General features: G+C 45.7%; 1 long non-coding RNA gene across 2 annotated transcripts in view; it reads left to right on the top strand.

The window, feature by feature from the left end:
* LOC310707523 overlaps positions 1–18,611 on the top strand; it is a 48,307-nt gene extending 29,696 nt beyond the window's left edge. For both annotated transcript variants that reach the window (XR_014526539.1, XR_014526540.1), the window contains exon 3: positions 18,486–18,611. This is a non-coding gene — a long non-coding RNA (uncharacterized lncRNA). The remainder of the gene's footprint in view (positions 1–18,485) is intronic.
* Positions 18,612–18,812: the final 201 nt, after the last annotated feature.

Raw genomic sequence — 18,812 nt, 5'->3', positions numbered from 1 at the left:
CTTTTCACCAGAATTCTTTCCTGCTAGTCTAGCCTGTACCTGACACCTCCACGTCCTTTCCAATCTTCGTATTCCATTGTGTAATGAACCACCCACCTCTGAAGGGAAAATACAGTATCTTTCCATTGGCTGCTTTTATACCACACCGAGAGATAGATATACCAGCTTTTTATGAGGTTAAAAAGAAGGATCCGTTTTATTCATTTGAGATTAAGTCTTTGGTTTTATTTTTTGATAAGCATTTGGGGTTTCCCAGAAAGTACATTATTTACAGTAATCTCTAAAATTTAATTAGCAGGAAAGTGGAAAAAGAGGCTGGAAAAAAGCTACCCTAATTACTGTAAGCAATGTTTTTGCTATGTTTACATAATAGCTTGCAAACAGTGGTGGGTCTCAATACATTACAGCTGTGAGACAGAGAAAACATGATGCAATATTAATAAAGCAGTTTATCTGTATTTTTCAAAACAGGAACAAACTTTTTACTCCAGGGAGCATGGCAGGCAAAAAAATTAAGGGGGATGGGGAGTGCACACCACCTTTCTCCCAATGTGCCGATAAGATTATGTTACAGTGACTGATAATGAAACAGTTTCTCCAACTAGTCCAGCCTTCACCAAACTTGGTCTATCCAGAACTACAGCTCCCTTCAGCCCCAGCCAACATGGCCATGCTGGCCAAGACTAAGGGAAGTTCAGACAGCACCAAGTTGGTGAAGAGTGCTTTACTCACTGTGCTTTCTGTATTCCTTACTTGCAATGGGTTGCATCTCTAAGTGCACAAATCTCTCCCATCGCCCATACAATCCTTCTTGCTTCACTCTGATTTGGTTCCTATTGGCCTTCCTTATTTCCTTCTCCTCTCTCGGCTGTATCCCGGGCAGTTCCTTAAAGGCTTGGTGGTACCAGGTGGCACAGTCAGGCAGTTGCTGATGGTCCTGCAACACCTCCTTGCCTCTGCCCTGCTTCCTCCTTTATGGTTGTGCTTTATGATGGGCGTAAAGCCGAATAAACATTTTTCTTCTTCTTCTTCTCCTTTATGCTGCTTCTACTTCTACTTTCTCAGTTGGCAAAATGCAGAATTCTCCTTCTCTCTCCCTGCTATTTGTAGGAAGATGCCCCAGACTTTTATAGGGTGGCAGTCGTGGGCCAGGGGTCAGCTTTGCCTGAAGAGCAGTAGCCTGTAGGGGGAGAAGGCAGAGTGACTCCACCTGCAGCTGCTTAGCATTCAGGGGCACAGAGAAGGTGCTGATGAGAACCAACTGGCTTCAGCCTTCTTAAGAAGAGCTTCCAACAGCAGACAAATGCTGGTACCAACGCTTATAGTTCCTGGCCCTACCTTGCTGCTGCCTGCCTGTCTTGACCCTTGATCATCAGATTCCCTGACCCCTGGACTGTGGATTGCTGTTAGCCTGACCCTAGAACTGGACCTGACTTTGGGTGATGACTCTGCCCTCAGGCAAGTACAGCTCAGAAAGTCTCCATGTTGGCCTTCCACTCCACTGAGCTCTCTGTGTTGTGGTCCAGCAAAGAGGCTATGACAGGCAGGAGTGAGAGGATAAGGGACAGGATCTGGGACTACCCATTGCCCATGGCATGGTGGAAGGGGCATGGGAATAGTGGGGAGATGTCCTATTCCCAAGGGGCTACACAAACCTGGAGACAGCTCTAACTCCTTTTACCTGAAGCAGCCTCCCTCCTCAATATGCACTTCTCAAATCTAGCTGAACTAGATGGACCAATGGTCTGATTCAATATAAGACAGCTTCCTATGTCATACTGGATACAGGTGGAGTCAGGAATTTTGTGTTCTGCTCTTGCTGGAGACAAACAATAAAGTTCTTATCTGGCTTCTTGACTCACGTGTCCTTTAAGCCTTCCATGACAGAATCTACACTTTCAGTAAAAACTGGCACAGTCCCACGACACGTGCATTAAATGCCGTAACTGATGCTGTATTCTAGAAATCTCACATTACCAACACATCTACTGATACCTGACTCTATTCTTGCCTACTGTTTATTTCCTCTGTCAATTTGCATTTGACTTTTCCAAGACTAAACAGCAGTGCCCCAGGTTACGTTTACAGTTTATCAGATGCGTGGGATGAACGAGTAGACTATGGGAAATCATTTCTGTGCATCTGACCTAATAGAGTATTTTGGTTGGTGGGCTCAGTAGCAAATGGAATCATGCATGCCAATATCAGTAAGCACCCTAGGACATGTCAATAATGTGCTCGTGGACTAGGTAACATTGCTAGATGTTGGATAGACAAGACAAATCCAAGGCCACTTGGATGAGGAATTTGTCCAAAAGCTGAAGATAAGGCATGCTAGTGGGAATCAAGAAGGGTTACAAAGTTGTTGTAAAAAGTAAAGGTAAAGGGGACCCCTGACCATTAGGTCCAGTCGTGACCGACTCTGGGGTTGCGGTGCTCATCTTGCTTTATTGGCCGAGGGAGCTGGCGTACAGCTTCCGGGTCATGTGGCCAGCATGACTAAGCCGCTTCTGGCGAACCAGAGTAGCACACGGAAACACCGTTTACCTTCCCGCCAGAGCGGTACCTATTTATCTACTTGCACTTTGACATGCTAGGTGGGCAGGAGCTGGGACTGAGCAATGGGAGATTCGAACCACCAACCTTCTGATCGGCAAGTCCTAGGCTCTGTGGTTTAAGTTGTTGTGGGAGCTCTCAAATCCCATGTTGCTCTATTATTATTTTTTAAAATCATGGTAGGATGAGAGCTTCTCATTTTTGCTTTAGATTTTCTGCTGAGTGTGTTCCAAACATCTAAGTAAACAGATTGTGCTGCAAGAACTTCCAAGCTAAGTCAAAGGTTAGGAAATGGAACCAAAACTATTTTATACAAAAGCTTCTGCATCAGCCAACATTATCTCATCTTGATTATAATACATTTCAGTTTGTGACAGAAAGCATTTTATAAACAACTAATGTAACAATGTCAGAGGCAGTGCATGGAATATCCCTAAAAGTCTACCCCAAAGCTCTGTTATGATTTTGAGACTTCAGCAGTCTTGCCCAACCTGTTTTCAGTTATTTATGTTTTGTGGCTGTGAGGACTAGAAACTTGATCCTTAGCAATGAAAACCTCAAAAAGGTAAATTTCAGCATCTGCTAGATATTTCTATGTGTGCCCTACAATCTCAGCAAAGTATAGACACAGTAACTCTTTTATATTTGACCTGCATTTTCTTGAGAGCCTCCCAAAAACTGTACCGTGAAACATGTGCTGTACATTGACTTGTGGTGTAGATCAAATACTTCCTTATGAAATGATGATTACTTTTCTAGTAGCTGCATGCAAATCAGCACTGGGAAAAGTGTTTACTCAGACCACACACTGGATGAAAAATGTGAGGGGGGGCATTGGAGGGTGGGGGTCCATTTAAAGCAACTGGAATCTTTATATTTTATACATAGGTCACAAGAGTGTGTGTTTGTGAAATTAAACAGTAATACAGATTTCATATAAACATAATTAATATGACAGTTGGCTCTTAAGTGAATTAGACTCTTGCAAGGGTAGAACTGGTTATTGGATTATATTTCATTAGCAAAAATAAGGGCGAAGCAAAACAGATCTGTCTGACATTCATAATTCGCTGAATTCATTAATTAATTCATAAGAACCCTCCAGTATGAATATATTGAAGACACTAATTTCTGGTTCTTCTGCTAATACCATTTACTTCTTTAAAAGGCAGTTGGGATGGTAGATGCTGCAGGAGTTTTTCTCATAGTCTGAAAAATCAGTAATGCAGACTGAAGGAGAGGATCCCTGGCTAAAGAATAAGGTGCCCTGATGTTCAAAGTGTGATCCTTATCAGCTATTCTGATTCATATGGGACTTCAAAAGTGTCTTAGTACTTATTCTCAAAGAGACAGAGGCTAAAGTATATTCTTGGCCAACTACAGCATTGCTCTTTTTTTCTAACCCAGATGATAATTTGCTGGGGTTTTTTTCTTATCAGTTGTTTGTTCAAAAAAGAGTGTCCTGAAACACTTCATCACCTCCCCACTAATGAATTCCTTTAAGCAACTAAATAGGAATTCTTTAGTTACAAGTGGGATCTGCAACACAGTGTTGCAGTGTAGCTATGAACCACGCCTAAAAATATCCAGCTAGCCACTAATGATGCTAACAGTAGTAGTCTTGGTAGCAGTTTATTGAATGCTCTCCCCAGACAGGCTCACCTGGTGCCAGTTTTGACATCATTCTGGCACTAGGTAAAACAGTTCTGTATTATCTGGGATTTGAATGCTGGTGTTATTGTTTTGGGGAATTTTCAGTACGTAGATTATTTTGTGGTGATTGTGAAAGATGTTCATTGGGTGGGGTACGCTTCTGACATGCTTACCAGATTTGACTATTTCCCCCCCCCCCCATTGGGTGATATTTCTATTGCTCATAACCTTGAGATGTCTTCATATAATTTCTTTCATAAAAATCCATATAATTAATATACCATTTGGTTGTAAAATGAACTCCTCAAAGCTGTTTACAGAAAGATGCCAGAACTCATAAATTTAATAAATATGAATCTATATCTAGTAGTAATTTAGGGCTAAGCTAAAAATACCCACTACTTTAGGCATTTTGGGTAGTCTTGACATGTGCTCCCTTCGTTTGATTTTGTTTGCCTGCAACAACATCAGGATTGGCTAGGTAGTGTAATGACATCATCTCATTTCTTTTACAACCCCTGATTAGCTGGGATGATCTATGCACCTTCTCTTTCCTCACTCGCAGTTGACAGTGATTTCCCTCAGTGACATAATCGCTTTGCAAAATCTGATGAGTTATGTGCTGATGTCACTGTGGTGAATATGATTAATCTAGGATGAGGAAAAAGCATTTCATGGAAGGGGTGGAATTAAAGCACCAGCAGGTAAGTGAAACAGTGGAACTGAACAGGTGCAGAATAAGCCGGCCATTCTAACAATCAGAGGTTTGGAGAAAATATTCCCCCTTGCCTTCTTTAATTCCTTTTTGGGGACTGAAAATTGAGACTGAAAATATTTGGAGCAGTCTCATTGTTATTGCTGTTCTTTAGTAAAGTAGCTTACTTGAACAATGCATGAATCACAGTATTTAGCCATGATTTAAAAGTGATCCTGGACGAGCAAGAAGGATTTATCCGTGCAGAATTGCAAGCATCCAGGTGTAGAAGTTTCTTCATGAGACTCGGAGGATAAAATGCAATATTTACAGTTGTATACACACATTTTTACTTCCAAGCAACCAGGAATGCAGAAGCCCCTGCCACATTTATTTTACACTTCCTGATGTTTGCTCTCACCTCCAAAGTACTGTTTAGTAAGGTTACGTAATCACATTTCCATCTGCAAATTGCAAGGAAAGGAAGTTTGCAAGGAACTAAGAGAATGAATAATATTGGGAATAAAGCGACTTTTGATGAGGCATTTAATGACAGAAATGCAGCCTGCGCTATAGTAACACGGTGCCTTTGGTTTTTATGAATAGACGGAATTCTTAATGAATAAATACTGGCAATGTAAGCACAAAGGTCTCCCTGTTATAATTTAGACAATATGCAGTGGCCCAAATTTGATTGCTTCATTTATCTGCTTCATTTATATTTCATGCTTTCTAATACCCCAAAGTTAGCGGGATGGCTTACAATAAAAAGCATTAAAAGGTTGTTTGTTTATGCTATTGTTACTATCGATGGTATCAAATGTTTGCCCCATTCCTGCTCCCGCCCCTTGTTGGACTTTTTAATTGGGGAGGGAGGCAGCAGAGGTTGTTCACTGCATTATGGGATAGTCCAAGGGCTTCTGTTCTCTATTGGCTGGAACACATCATTCTTTCAGTTTACAGAAAGCAGTATTTTGGTTAATGAAAACTTAAACCATTTTTTGAGGGGAGGGGAAGAAAATTGTGTATGACTGGAAGAAAGCATCCCTCACGTTAAAAAAATAAATAAATGGTATGCTTGTTTAGCTTTTGGCAATGGATCTGTAGATCAGATTTTCTTTCATTAATCCAAATTGTATGTCATGTGATTTGCACAATTACTGAACGGGAGGTAAAGAGCCAATATTGTATGGAAACCCTCTTATGTGGAAGTTCTTCTCCTGCTTATGGATGTGCAGAGAATAACTGATATTTTTTAGTGGACAGACAATGGCAGACCACACACTCTTCTCACTAAATGTTGCACAAGCCCAATGATAAGAAACAGTGCAGCTCTACCAATTCAAATAGTCACCCTGTACCACTTTTTATGGTAAAGCTTGCGTACTGACTCTGATGAAATCCTGGATCCTGAACCGAATTGGGCCAGTATGGGTTGATGCAGGATTCAGCTGGAGTGCCAGATTCCCTCACTTGGGATCAGCTCCATACAGAGTGATTCCAGGCTTTCAAAACAGGGGCAGCCTGGCAGCAAGAAGAATGGGGAGGAGAGACACACAGGCAGCCTGCATACATCTCCTTCTACCTGCCACCTGATTACATATTTAATTGGGGTTGAAAATCATCATTAGACACTGTGCAAGGCTACTGAATTAGTTGGGGCCTCGCCCCCAGATTTGTGTCAGATTGGCCCCAAATCACCTCAGCTCTGGGCTGCTGCAAAGAGCAGAATTGGCCCCCCAAATTGGAGATGGGATGGTCACAGCCATACTGGAGAGGGCATTGGAAAGGTGAGGGGCCATCACAGAAAAGACTCTCTTCAGTTTCCATCTCAGAAGGCAGAGATACCTGGAGGAGAGCCTCAAATGATTATCTCAGTTAATGAACAGACCGGAATGAGAGAAGACCGTCCATGTAGAGCTTTAAAGGTTAGAACCACAGAAATGAAATGGGAGCCACAGTATCATGGACTAGTGACAGCTTTTGAACTTTCTCCCAAGGCAGAACTGTTATGTAGTGTAGTTTCACCCTGGGCCAACAGGGGGATACTGTATATAGTTTTCACTCAGGTCTGTAGATAGTTTTCACTCAGGTCCGCGGCAGTTATTTTAGGCGGGAACTCTGGGCTGTGGTGGTTACAATGTTGACAGCCGGCTGCCTATAAATACAGGCCGGCTGAGCTGTTCGCTGTCAGTTCTATTTCAGCTTACCTTAATAAAGAGCTACTTGAAGAAATCGCTGTGCCGGCTGCTATGTCAACCCACGACTTAACACTGGCGACGAGGGTGGGAAGGATGGACATCAGAGCACAGCCAGATGCGGCCAGCCTCTGAACTGAGCTGAATCACAGAGCGAAATCACTGAGCGAAATCACTGGGCAGAACCAATTCAGAGCTGACTGTTCTGGCTGGAGCACTGTGTTCCATCCATCGCCCTTCACGCCGGCATCGGGATCATGGCTTCACTTGTGCCTCTACCGCCGTTTGCGCCAGCCTCTGAATCATGGGACTCCTACCTCGCTCGGTTCGACTGCTACCTCCAAGCCAACGAGCTGACAGCAGTATCAACGGATCGGAAGCGGGGCCTATTCCTCAGCCTCTGTGGGCCTGAGGTGTTTGAGACGGCCCGAGCATTGGTTGCGCCTGAAGCAGTCCAGGCAACACCATGGGACACGATCCAAGAGAAGCTCCGCAACCACTACGCACCGAAGCCGTCCAAGATTGCTGCCCGCCATGCGTTCTACCACCGGAACCAGGCAGAGGGGGAGTCAATCAACAACTACACCACCGCCCTGCGACAGGCTGCAATGCACTGTGAGTTCCGAGACTTAGACGATGCCCTGATGGATCGAATCGTCTGCGGGGTCCGGGACATCCATCTGCAACGGCGTCTCCTAGCCAAGCCAGACCTCACGCTACAGAAAGCCATTGAGGAGGCTGTGGCCTCAGAAGCTGCTGAACGCTCCGCCCAGGAGATCCGCAAGTCCAGCAGCCCGCGTCTTGCTAGGGAGCCAGTTCCGGTGCATCATGAAGAGGCCAGCAGTGATGAGGCATCCTCCAGTGAAGACGATGACGTGCACCAGACAAAGCGGGAGCGCAGGAAGTTCCAACAGAAGTCCAAGGGCCAACCGGAATGTGCTGGCTGCGGAGGCAACCATTCCCGTGCCAAGTGTCGATTCAGAGACGCCATCTGTAGGAAGTGTTCCAGAAGGGGCCACATCGCTAAGGTCTGCCGATCGGCTCCGTCTGACACCCCCCCTTCATCGACTCGCAAGTCCAAGTCTTCACTCCAGTCTGCCAAGGAAAGTTGTTTCGCTCTCACCAACTGCCGCTGCCCGTCTGGAACCACGATTGGCCAAACCGACTCGCCTACGCGACGCAAGCTGAACGTCACAGTGCTCATTGAAGGAGCTCCATGTGACATGGAGATCGACACCGGGTCTGCCCTGTCCATCGTGTCATGGAGCACCCTCAAAAGACTGGTACCCAGAGTGTCCAAAAGGCAACTCGACTCTCACCGCGTACACCTGAGAGACTACCAGGGAAACGACATTCCCGTGGTAGGCGTTGGCCGGTTCCGGATCGCCTTCAAGGATTTTTCGGGCCTGCTCCGGTTGGTGGTGGTCGAAGGTCAGCGGCCAAGCCTCCTAGGGCTAGACTGGTTTGATGCCCTCGGCCTGGAAGTCTCCGGCATCAACTGCATCTCTAACGCAGAGACTGAGGGTCTGGTCAAAGACTTTGCCGAGGTTTTTGACGGCACCTTGGGCCAATATACAGGTACGCCCATCTCCTTTAGCCTTGATCCACAAGTCGCCCCCATCAAGCTAAAGCCACGCCGGGTTCCCTTTGCTCTCAAGGCTAAGGTGGACGAACAACTGGACAAACTGATCGCCCAAGGAGTTTTGGAGCCGGTTGACCACGCAAAGTGGGAAACCCCCATCGTCACGCCTGTCAAGCCAGATGGGTCGGTGAGAATCTGCGCTGACTACAAGTGCACAATCAACAAGGCACTTCAGCAGCACGCTTATCCGGTTCCTGTTGTCCAACACCTGCTGCATTCCCTGGGTGAGGGTAAGGTCTTCGCTAAGCTGGACCTTGCCCAAGCCTATCAACAACTGCCAGTCGATGATGCCACTGCTGAAGCCCAGACGATCGTCACCCACCGGGGGGCATTCCGTTGCCGCCGGTTGCAGTTCGGGGTGAGTGTGGCTCCTGGCATCTTCCAAAGCCTTATGGAGCGTCTCCTGCAAGGGCTTCCGGGCGTGGTACCATATTTTGATGACGTCTTGGTGTCTGCAGACTCACACCAGCAGCTGTTCGAGCGCCTCCGTGCTGTGCTGACCAGGTTCCAGGAGGCCGGGCTCAAGGTAAAGAGGGAGAAGTGCCAGATTGCCGTTCCACAGGTAGAGTTCCTGGGCTATCTTATCGATGCCTCCGGCCTTCATCCAACCACATCCAAGATCCGCGCTATCCAGCAGGCCCCCACACCAAAGAACAAAACGGAGTTGCAGGCATTCCTGGGGCTGCTGAACTTTTATAACATGTTCCTGCCCCACAAAGCCACAGTGGCTGAGCCTCTTCACCGACTCCTTAGCACTAAGACGCCTTGGGCCTGGGGTCATCGAGAGACGGCGGCCTTCAACGCGGTCAAGGCCCTCCTTTCTTCAGACAGTGTGCTGGTACAGTACAGTGAATCCAGGCCGCTGGTCCTTGCCTGCGACGCCTCACCTTTTGGCATCGGTGCTGTCCTTAGTCACCGTTTTCCAGATGGAAGAGAAGCACCGCTCGCCTACTTTTCCAGGACACTATCTCCGACGGAACGGAATTACAGCCAGCTCGACAAGGAGGCATTGGCACTTGTGGCTGGAGTGAAGAGGTTCCATGAATACCTCTATGGCAGGACTTTTGACCTCATCACTGACCACAAGCCACTCCTGGGCCTCCTCGCCGGTGATCGTCCAACTCCACCGGTCCTCTCACCACGCATGCTGCGATGGACTGTTTTCCTGGCTGCCTACCACTACCGGCTCATCCATCGCCCGGGGAAATCGATGGGCCATGCCGACGCCCTCAGCCGTTGCCCTCTTCCAGCATTTGTGGAAGACCCGGCTCCAGCTTCATCGCTCCTTCTGATTGAGGATCTTCCGGCAGCGCCTGTATCGGCTGCCACTGTGGCCTCCGCCTCTGCCCAGGATCGCACCATCAGCCGGGTGCTCAACTGGGTGTGGAGGGGGTGGCCACAAGGGCCTTTTGCATCAGAGTTCCAGCCCTTCGCAACCAGACAACATGAACTCTCAGCTCATCGCGGCTGTCTGCTGTGGGGAGACCGCGTCGTGATTCCCCAGGGGCTCCGTCAGCGCGTCCTGGAGGCTCTGCACGTTGGCCACCCGGGAATTGTCAAAATGAAGGCATTGGCTCGGTGTTACGTCTGGTGGCCTAATATGGACGATGCCATCACTGCCTGGGTGTCCGCCTGTCAAGCGTGCCAAGAGTCGAGGCCTGCACCACCGGCAGCTAAGGGACACACCTGGGAGACGCCAAAGACACCCTGGTCGAGGGTGCACATCGATCTGGCTGGCCCCTTTCACGGCCGGACCTTTATGGTAGTGGTGGACGCCTATTCCAAATGGCTGGAGGTCGCCCTGATGCCCTCCACCACCACCGAAGCTGTCATCCGGGTGCTGCGAGGCCTGTTTGCAACGCATGGGTGTCCTGATGTCCTTGTCTCTGACAACGGACCGCAGTTCACGTCAGGCACGTTTGAGCGGTATCTTTTAGGACTGGGCATCCGCCATGCCCTAACGGCACCTTTTCATCCATCCAGCAACGGGCAAGCGGAAAGAATGGTGCGCTCGACAAAAGAGGCACTGGCGCGCCTGGACCGGGGAGACTGGCATGAGCGGGTCGCCGAATACTTGTTCGTGCAACACATCACCCCTCATGCGGCCACAGGGAGGAGTCCTGCTGAACTGCTTATGGGCCGCCGCCTCAGGTCACCGCTCGACCGGCTACACCCAGACTTTGCCGTGGCTGAACCCCCAGGCTGTGCCAACGCACCAAGGTCATTTGTCCCAGGAAACCAGGTCTTTGCCCGGAACTATGTGGGGGACATCCCTTGGGTGCCAGCCACAGTAGTGGGAGTCACTGGACCTCGCTCGTACCAGGTGGCACTCGAAGACGGACGCTTGTGGCGACGGCACATAGACCAGCTTAGGCGCAGGGTTGGGGACTTGGACACTACCGAGGTGCCCCCAACTGCGCTTGCGGCTCCAGAAGAGACACGTACAGATGGCGAGGCCCCACTTACACCTCCCTCGCAAACTGCCAGTGTGGAGCCGAACCAAGCCGTTTCAGAACAGACTCAGACCACTCCACTTGCGGAGGCTCCACCCACAGCAGCGGATCCAGGGGAGTTGGTTCCAACGCCACCTAGGGTCGCACCACAGCCTCAGCGAGAACTGTGTGGCCCTCCGGACTTGGCTACCAGTCCCCGGCGGTCTGGCAGAGTTTCCAAGCGCCCAACTTATTTAAAGGACTATGTTGTTGGACAGGTATCACTGTTGGTCTAAGTATGGGAAATGTAACCGATATGCTTTTGTGCCTAATTGAACCATTACGCGTAGTGCTGTATATAAGGAAACCATTACGATTGTAACTAACGCCTTATCTCGGTGGGGAGGGGTGTTATGTAGTGTAGTTTCACCCTGGGCCAACAGGGGGATACTGTATATAGTTTTCACTCAGGTCTGTAGATAGTTTTCACTCAGGTCCGCGGCAGTTATTTTAGGCGGGAACTCTGGGCTGTGGTGGTTACAATGTTGACAGCCGGCTGCCTATAAATACAGGCCGGCTGAGCTGTTCGCTGTCAGTTCTATTTCAGCTTACCTTAATAAAGAGCTACTTGAAGAAATCGCTGTGCCGGCTGCTATGTCAACCCACGACTTAACAAGAACCATGTAAAGTGCTATGCTGTAACTCTCACCTTGAAGTTTCTAAATCATGGGAAGCCATGAGTCTGCTGCCTGTATCCAGGAGGGCACCATAGCTGGAATATTGGCTGATAGAAGTCACTCCATGCCACTAAGTTTACTTTGGGCTCATGTGACAAAGTGAATCTAAAAGAAGCAGGCTGTATACCTGCTTCTTTAGGCAGACTGCGGTCCTCTGCTTGAGCAATGTGTGCACAGCTGAACTATCCATCACCAGTGATCTTCTCGGGATTACATTTATTGGTCCTCATCAAGTCCATTACTGCTCCCAAAGAGCGGTTCAGCACTTTTTCCGCCTCACCTGATTCAGATTGTAAAAGATAATCTGTATGTCTAAGACATTTTTTGCCCATGTTATTTGTCTACATAACACTTGGCACGCAATTTGTATCCCCAAGAACTGGTTTATACATTTATTTGGAGTGGTGGGAGGCAAAAACACATTATACAGTTTAGAACAGCTGATACCCTTTAATTGGGATACCTTTTCTTCCAGGAAAAGATTCTGTGATGTTTGTGAATGACTATTATGTTGAGGTCTTGTTTACTAAATTTCTAACATGCCCTTCCACCCAAAGGAGACCAGGACAAGTGATGAAACATTAAAAACAGATTGAGAACGATTCTAATACAGATGCAGTCTGGGAAAGATCTGGGCAGCAGCTCTCTGGGGTTTCAGATAATTTCTGCCCCAACCACTGCACTCACCCCAGGAACTTTAGAATGCAAAGTTTATGCTCTGCTGCTGAGCTGCAGCCCTTCCCTTCAAATCTGTCACAAAAATCTATAAAAACTAAAGAAAAATCTATGTTTTGGGGTGCACATGTGAAATTTTTGAAATTTAATAAAACTATAAATTAAAAAACATCTAAAAAGCTGCTCAAAACCCCAATAAAAGGCATCTAATTAATGTCCATATTTTACAGGTGAGGAACAAGGAGGTTAAGAGATAAGTGAATAGCACAAGACCAGTCATGCCAAATATATATATTTTTCCTTTGCAGTTTTGCTTGCTGTTAAACTTTTGGGAGTTATACCATCCAGATATGTCCCAAAAGATCCCAATTTACCTGTCTCCCCCTGGTCTACTTTATATGTATGCTTTAACTTCTATATGCCCTGACTTTTCAGAATGGAGGCAGGCCGCAAACAATTCAGCTGAAATGAAAGATGACGCTCAGTTGATGCCTTACTCGGTAGGGGCAGTTTTGCAGGAGGAAACTAAACAGGGGCCTATTCTCCAATTCCCAGTTACAGCTGCGTGGGAAATGCATGCAGCCTAATGACTTTATGGGGATTACAAAAGCATAAGTGAAGGTGAAAGGAAGCTTAATTTCTGAAGTCTACAGCTACCTCAGGGTAATGAGTATGTAAACAGCTGCGAAACTGCTGCAAGCTGTTCCTCCCGAACAGAGCTTCATTAAAATTGCAAAAGGGAGTTACAATTTTTACAACATTAATCATATAAAAACATTGAATATATAACAGCTGGGTGGTTATTGTTTTTTCCCCTTTTTTCCTTTCCCTTTCCGAAGTGTACCCTCTTGAGGGTAACACTAGTAAACTGTTCCTGACACTTTGGCATCACTGAGCTTCTTGGGTAGCAGGAGAAGGAAGTAGCTAATAGCTTAATTCCTAGATGTCAGCCCTTCCAGACACAACAAGTCTTTAATGTACTTCTTCAAACACATGTCCTAGTCAATTACTTCAGAAAATGTGAGAGCAGATTCCGTCTCTGTGGAAACACTTCTCTGTTTAAATTGGTAGTTTAGCAATGTGACACTGCAGACAAATAATGATGAGTGCCACCCACCCTTTGAACTTCCGCTGGCAATACCCTTCAATTTTGACAATCGCCTGCCTTCTCAAATATTTGTTGAGGATTTTTCTTCTCCTCCTCAAGAATAGAGATGTGCCTTGTATTCTACAGTGCATCCAAGCGCAACAACTCCAGCTTCGTCCATTCCGTTACCTACATTTTTATTGCAATAAGTAGAGTTGTGCACAGTGCTTTGGGGCAACTTGCAACTGAAGGCCTGTTTGATCATCACACTTGAACCCGCTTCCCCCAAAACGTGTCCCCCTGTCTCTCCTCATGCATGGCCACTGGTTCCCTTTGCAGTTTAGATCTGCAGTTTGACTTACAGTACTATTTCATTCATATTTGGGGTGATCCTACAACGAACATAATTATGAGTTGTCATGCACAGCTGCCTGTCTTCCTTTTAGCCTAACATTCCAGCCATAGGAATAGATTAGAATGCTATGCCAGTCACTGGTTGCTGTTTGGGTGCTGTTTCAGGGGTTCCCCAATAGTTTCAGAAAGAAGGGTCTTACAATGGCAGAAGAGTTTATCCCTTTCTCTCTCCCCCTTTTAAATTTTCTGGAGGCGGGCAAATGTTATCCCCATCTTCAAAAGGGGAAGAAAAGGAAGACCCAGGTAACTACTGACAGGTGAGCGTGACATCAATACCAGGAAAGATCCTAGATAATTCAACAGTCAGTCTGTGATAATTCAACAGTCAGTCTGTGAGCATTTAGAAAAGGATGCTGTGATACTAAGATCCAGCATGGGTTTCTCAAAAATAAGTCATGCCAGACCAATCTGATTTCTTTTCTAATTTTTTTGGATGGAATTACAAACTTAGTGGATCAGGGAAATGCTATGGGCATAGCGTATCTTGATTTTAGTAAGGCTTTTGACAAAGTCCCCCATGATATTCTTGTGAGGAAGCTGGTAAAATGTGGGTTGAATGATGTAACTGTTAGGTGGAGTTGTAGCTGGTTGACGGACCGAACCCTGATGGCTTGGACAGCTCAATAGCAGCATCAATTACACTCATCCTCACCTTGTTCTCAAATCAATCCCCGTTCCTACATGTGCCTATGCACTGTGTAGACAGAGAGCTTCCCAGTACCAGCCTCTATCCAATCAAAGGGCTAGTGCACAACCAAGAGGCAGGCTGAGATGCTGAGGCCCACCTGGAAGTGGACTAAAATTCATTGTTCGTCCCTGACCCAGAGCTTGCAAAACACTCATAATGGTTTGGATACTGGAGCAGGATTCGGGGAGATCATTGTTCAAATCCCCACTTGCCATAAAGTTCACTGGGTGCCCCCAGGCCAGTCGCAGCCTCTCAGTCTAACCTACCTCGCAGGGTTGTTGTGAGACTAAAAATAGTGGGTGAATGGAGGAGTACCATACATGCCATGGAGGAGTTCCTTGGCAGAAAGGTGGGATAAGCATATAATGATGTATAAATCATAATTTCCTGCCTTCTCAACTTTCTGTTGCCCCTTCCTTCAACTGGGAAACCCAGCCAGATGGGTGGTGTATAAATAATAAATTATTATAAATTAGTCTTATACCTTCATGGGTTGCTTCTGGCACCAGCAATCCATATGATTGTCCCTTTGCCTGAAGACAGGTGATATCGCACCTCAAATGAAGAGTGAATGGGGACATACACAGCAAGTAACTATACTGCCTTCTGCTGATTTTCTTTAAAAGCAGGGAGAATATGAAACCTCCTAGTCACAGGGATGCTAACAGCCCAGAGCAAGCTAAATTTTCTTTCTCAGGGAGAGAGCTTCTGCTGAAAACTTTAAATTGGAAGGTACAAAACTACAAAACTGCCCAACTGCATTTAATGATAAAAAAGTAAATGGAAATAAACCAAGGTTAATGCGTCACCTATAATTACATTTCCCACAGCGAACAGGAAATATGTTCCTACTGCTGGATGCTATTTTTATTTACTAAAAAAAAAAGAGAAGTCCATTTTGTTTCTTCATCATTAACAGAGCCTCTAGACTACAGACAGCTGATGGACAACTTCCTTCTTCATCTCCCATAAGCATTAGAGGTCAGTGGTATGGTTTAGATTGACGAATATAGAGGTCTCAGTTCATGGGGCCAGTGCTAGTAAAATGCATAATGTAAACAAGTATGCCAGACTGTTTTTGCAAAGAGGGTACAAACAAACTCAGGGGAGAATATATAGCACAGGGAACATTGAAAATGCACAGAACTGGCATCAAATAGACCAATATATTCTCTAAGGCCACCGGATTAAAATTTAGAACTAAAGGACAGTGTGGGTCTGTGATGGTGGTTCTTTGAAGCGTTAGTGTTCAGCATCAAAAGGTGTCTGTATGCCTATAGCACTGTAGCCATCTGCAGCACATCTTTCACATGAGGAATGGCATTTAAGATGAGGAAAATCTAAAAAAAAAAGAACAAAACACCACACAATATTGTTACATGCTCCCTGCATCCCCCAGGCGGTGAGAAGCTCCGGGGTTTGGCTTCCTTTTCGCAGGAGAGATCACTGGAGACTTGTTTTTGAAATATGTGGTTTATTTCCAAGTACACCAGCAGAGCATTGGGGAAAGCAAACAGCACAGCCCTCCTAGCAGGCAGTAGAGCTGCCAGCCCTCATCAGCAAGAGAGAGACATATGAATCCCCATAATGTATCTAGCGAGCCCCCCACTAGGGATGGTGAATCTGTCAGTTTGGATTTCCCATTTTTCCGATCTTGGCTTCCCCTGTCCAACCTCAGTTTGCATTTTTGGAAAAAGTCCCCCTGAAAACTCATCAGAATTTTAGTGTGAATTCCTCCAAATGCATACATTTTCCCATGCAATTTTCGCCGAATATACATTTATTTGCAAATGCATTTTGCTCTGATAGAATGCATTTCTGTGTGTGTTATTTTCACTAATAAATGCACTTCTATGCACACTTTGTCTTAGTTTGTGCATTTTTCTAGATGTAGCCTGGCCTGAGAACTGCACTGCAAAATCCAGGCAAAGTTTTGAAGGATGGCTGTGTTGTTTCAAAAAGTGTGAATTCGGTAGGTTTGCCTTTAAATGTGCACTGAATTGAATTATTTTCCCAACTCTGTCCTTAGCCCTCTCTTGTTGCTCCTGTCTCATCTTTACTCTGTTTCTTGCTGTTGCTTAGCCTGTTACTATTATTGGTTATTAATTTATATGCCACTTAATCCCAACACAGGCTTCTTAGCGGTTTATAAGGATGAAAAACAAACATGCAAACATTATAATGTAAACATCCATATGTGAAATATGCAGTAAAACTATTCCATTGAAACAACCCCGTAATTAAAAACAGCAATTAAATGCAGAAAAACTGTCTAACTCAAAAAACCTCCCTATTCCTGCCTTTCTCCTCCCCATCCATTCCGTGTGTGTGTGTGTGTGTGTGTGTGTGTGTGTGTATACACACGGAATATCATTCACATAGAGGTTAAGTTATTTAACAAATCGTGTGTCAATACTGAGATCAGATGTAGGCATTAAGTAATATCATGTTCATTGTCTCAGCAGATACTCCAGAGAATGCCAACAGTCGATGGCAGAGTCCTTGTCTTGCTCTTGTTTCTGATGTGATGAATAAAAATGTTCCTCAAAATTGTCTTTGTTTGGGGCATTTTTTGTTTGTTTTTCCATGAACTCAATGTTCCAGATTTTCTTGTACCATGCCTTCAGTGTTAAATTAGCAGCTGTCTTCCAATTTTGAGCTAAATCTTGTCTGGTGACCACCATAAAAAGGACGGATAATTCTTTAAACAATAAATCCTGCAGTGTTTTTTTTTTTTAAAGAATCTATCAACATCCGTGCTCTGCACATTTTGATTCAATTTCCTTCCTATAGGTTTCACACTTTGACTAGGCAGGAGGAAACTATTTTGATAATTAACCTCTTAAAGCTACAAATGCTACATTTATCAGAAGTTCCATCAAAAATTGCTAGCTGGTGTCAGACAAAACCTGAAGAAGAACCCAGATTGCACTTGCTGCAGATGCACCTGTTTGTTACTATTGGACATAAATCTAATGTGTTTCCTGTTGGAATCAACCTTACAAAGTTACTTTCTACCAGAGGGACCGAACTTAGCTCTTTGATAGATGCTCAGTGGGCAAATAATTTGATGTCCATGTGGTGTGTCCTTGGGGACAAATAAGCGGAAGTCAGAGGGAAACAACATCTAAGGGAAATTCTGATTGATCTAGTTAATATTTTGTTAAGAAGGAAAATGTTTTACTTTTTTTTTAAAAAAAAAGTTCAACATTTAACATACGTCACTGTGCTAACTTTTAATCACTATACAGTGGTACCTCTGGTTGCGGATGGGATCTGTTCCGGAGCTCCGGTCAGATCCCAAAGTTTCCGTAATTGGAGGTACCTGTTCTGCGCAGGCGTGCTGCGCGTAGAGTGCTTCTGCGCATGCGTGAGCAGCAAAACCTGGAAAAAATACTTCTGGGTTTGCCGCTTTCGTAACCCGAAGTTTACGTTACCCAAGGGTAACGTTGTAGGCATCCTTCGGGGGTCGGGATGCCAGCTGGATAACCCCCAGCTGGATCATGCCCTTCCAGCTGTGATGATCCCCTGATCTCTCGTGCAACATAAATTAGCGACCCAGGCTTCAAAGCCAGGGCACAATATATTAGCAGAGCATACTGCGCAAACAGAACAGGCGTGAGGCTTGTGGAAACATACTAACAGCTAAAGATTTATTAAGCATAAATCAGGACAAATAAAACATGTTGTCTCCTTTTCTTCTCCTCAGAGAGACAGAGAAAAGCAAAAGCTATACACACAACGGAAGTTCCCAGCAAGCTGTGCTGGCATGCAAACAGACATGTGACATGCAACAGTTCCATGTCTGCAACTAAAGGTGGAATGGAATTTTCCAACAAACCTAAGTCGAGGTTCTACTGTAGCTGGGTCTTGGGGAGAGCTTTACATGGGAATTCACAGGACCTGACAACCAGCTGTGCAGACACCTGCAAACACCACATTGGCTGAGTCAGGTCTTTCCCTGCACCACACCTGACACCAGAGATGACAACATGTAGGGCAGATGGGTATAGCTTGGCCAAAATAACCAGACAAG

This window comes from Podarcis liolepis (genome assembly GCF_965112155.1).
Source record: "Podarcis liolepis genome assembly, chromosome: 5".
Taxonomy (NCBI): domain Eukaryota; kingdom Metazoa; phylum Chordata; class Lepidosauria; order Squamata; family Lacertidae; genus Podarcis; species Podarcis liolepis.
Note: the sequence above shows the minus strand (reverse complement) of the source record. Positions and strands in the feature narration are given on the sequence as shown.